The sequence below is a fragment of the Schistocerca piceifrons genome, chromosome 1 (assembly GCF_021461385.2).
Source record: "Schistocerca piceifrons isolate TAMUIC-IGC-003096 chromosome 1, iqSchPice1.1, whole genome shotgun sequence".
In the NCBI taxonomy this organism is placed as follows: Eukaryota; Metazoa; Arthropoda; class Insecta; order Orthoptera; family Acrididae; genus Schistocerca; species Schistocerca piceifrons.
The window spans coordinates 1,124,574,827-1,124,577,247 of NC_060138.1; the positions used below are offsets into that span (position 1 = coordinate 1,124,574,827).

The following is a 2,421-nucleotide window of genomic DNA, read 5'->3' on the forward strand; positions in this document are numbered from 1 at the left end:
AGGTACAGCGCACAAAAGTATTCGTTGTTCTAATCCTCAAGAGTTTACTGCCCTCTTACAAAATATGAAACATAACTGAACGTCATAAGTAGTTGAATAAACAAAATACGTTAATCTTTGAAAGCGCCATCAAAATAAGAGCCATAAAATTTTAAAATAAATTCCAGTTTTAGTCATATGAAATGAAACAGAAAATATCCTCAAATTTTGTCATGAAGATGGGTAAAATGGCAATGGAGGCCGTGCTGATGTGGTACAGCACACTGTACACACAAACCATGCAATTTCGCTTCGAATGCGAACCAGAAACCGCAGTAAAATTACGCCATTTCTCTTCGATAGAGAGCTGTTATGCACATAAAACGGACGTAATCACGTTTTGTAGCGCTCTCTCCGCAGTAACCTGAAACGAGTGTCGAGCGCTGAAACGGTCAACAGCGCTGTAATTTACTCAAAGAAATGACGCAGCTGCCTGTTTTCGACTGCGCATGCTCTGATGTGACGTCATCCCTTCCGGCACTATGGGTGTTACGTTGCGCACTGCACCGGGTCAGTATTTTTCTTTGAAAGTGGGTATAATGTATTCAGCAAGTGTACAGGATACAGAACGTTTTATGAGGGTTTCATGTACGGCGCTGTAGGCAGATCAATGCAGCGGCCCGTTAGCTCAGTTGGTTAGAGCGTCGTGCTAATAACGCGAAGGTCGTGGGTTCGATCCCCCCACGGGCCATTCATTTTGAGCGGGCCCCCGGACACACTCCCGGGCGGCCGGCTGCTCAGCTCTAGTTGACGCAGTAAAGGGATGCGTGCTCTCTGTAATAAAAAAAAAAACAGAGTCAAGGAATCAACGATCAACTTGAACGGACGTCTTGTGACGTCAGCCTAGACCAAACAACGAACTATATCGAACAAAATGAAAAGAAAGCAGAAAAAAAGTGGTCAAGCTTATTGAGCGGGAAGTCATCGAGTTGGATTCGATTCTTGCTGCTGCCAAATTTTTTATTTTATTTATTCCTCTTAAGGTTAAATTGTAAAACTGAAGCTTAATTGTAAAACTGAAATATATTGAAACTTTTCAGTTTACATAAATAAAATGAGTATATTCAGTATAATTACCATGAATACACGTGTAGGTGAAAAGGTTATGGCAAAGATATTTCGCAATGGAACTATTCATGGGACTGGGAGCTACTCTGAGAGAAAAATAGTTCAGCAAGTTTTAAAATACTGTACAGTACAACTTGCTGGATGATTGTGTGTTAATAGTGTACGATGTCCTCGTCGATGAGCAGCAGTCACAGCTTGAAGAGGGAATTAATTTTAACAAATGTCTCGTTTTATTAGTATTCGTGTGACCTACTCTGCATCTAGATGTACATCTATATTATGGAGACCACTGTGAAAGGCACGCCAGAAGGTATGTTCCATTGTATCAGTTATTACGGTTTCTTCACGTTCCATTCACGTATGGAGCGCGGGAAGAACGATTGTTGGAATGCCTCTTTGTTTGCTTTAATTAATTAAATCTTGTCCTCAATGATCCCTATGAGAGCGATGAGTAGGGGGTTGTAGTTTTTCCTAGAGTCACAATTTAAAGCTGGTTCTAAAAAAATCTGTAAATAGACTTTCTCAGTATAGTTTGCTTCTATCTTCAAGAGTTTGCCACTTGAGTTTCTTCTCAGCATCTATGTAACACTTTCCCACCGGTCAAACAAACCTGTAACCACTCGTGCTGCCCTTCTCTGGAAGAAATGGCAGCGGGTTGTTTTCAATTGTTTATTGTATGTCACCGGACACAATGTCTGGATACTCTACCACATAAATGAAACACAATCTCTCACGCAAATTTTCGAAGAGAAATTGTCCAGGTATTACGCAGGCGATGCCATTAGGAGATTCTGGACAAACCCCACAATCCAGGGCCGCAGCAAATGAGCTCCGATTTATTGAAATGAAGCACCTGATTATGATAATGCAGGAACTCAAAAGACGACGATGTGTTGGAATAAACTGGAAGACATTAGCACGTATCCGATGCAAAAAATGTAAAGTGGAGCTATGTTTTGAATTTTCTGCAGCCTATCATATCACATGATTTTTTATTTTTGAATTTTATTTTTAATTTGTACTCTTGTTTAAATTGTTTCTATCAGAACAACAACGAGTAATATTGTCATGTAAATGCATTTCTGCCCTCAAAAGTGCTTAGCGTTACATATACATGTTGTTCATCTTAAGTGAAGACACTAACATATCTCGAAAACTACACAACAGATCAAAAAAAGTTATTATTCCGATTTGTTTGTCTCGGAGGGGGAACATTCAGCGATATCACACGTGACAACTTTGAAATCTTCAATAGGGATTCCCGTATTTTTATTGTAGATTACGATTCTACGGTAAAATCTACATGCGTTTTGT

The 2,421-nt window shown here is 39.7% G+C and overlaps 1 non-coding gene across 1 annotated transcript; it reads left to right on the forward strand.

The window, feature by feature from the left end:
* Positions 1-656: 656 nt before the first annotated feature.
* On the forward strand, positions 657-730 carry Trnai-aau. Its single transcript has one exon. It is a non-coding gene; the product is annotated as a tRNA-Ile (tRNA).
* The last annotated feature ends 1,691 nt before the right edge of the window (positions 731-2,421 follow it).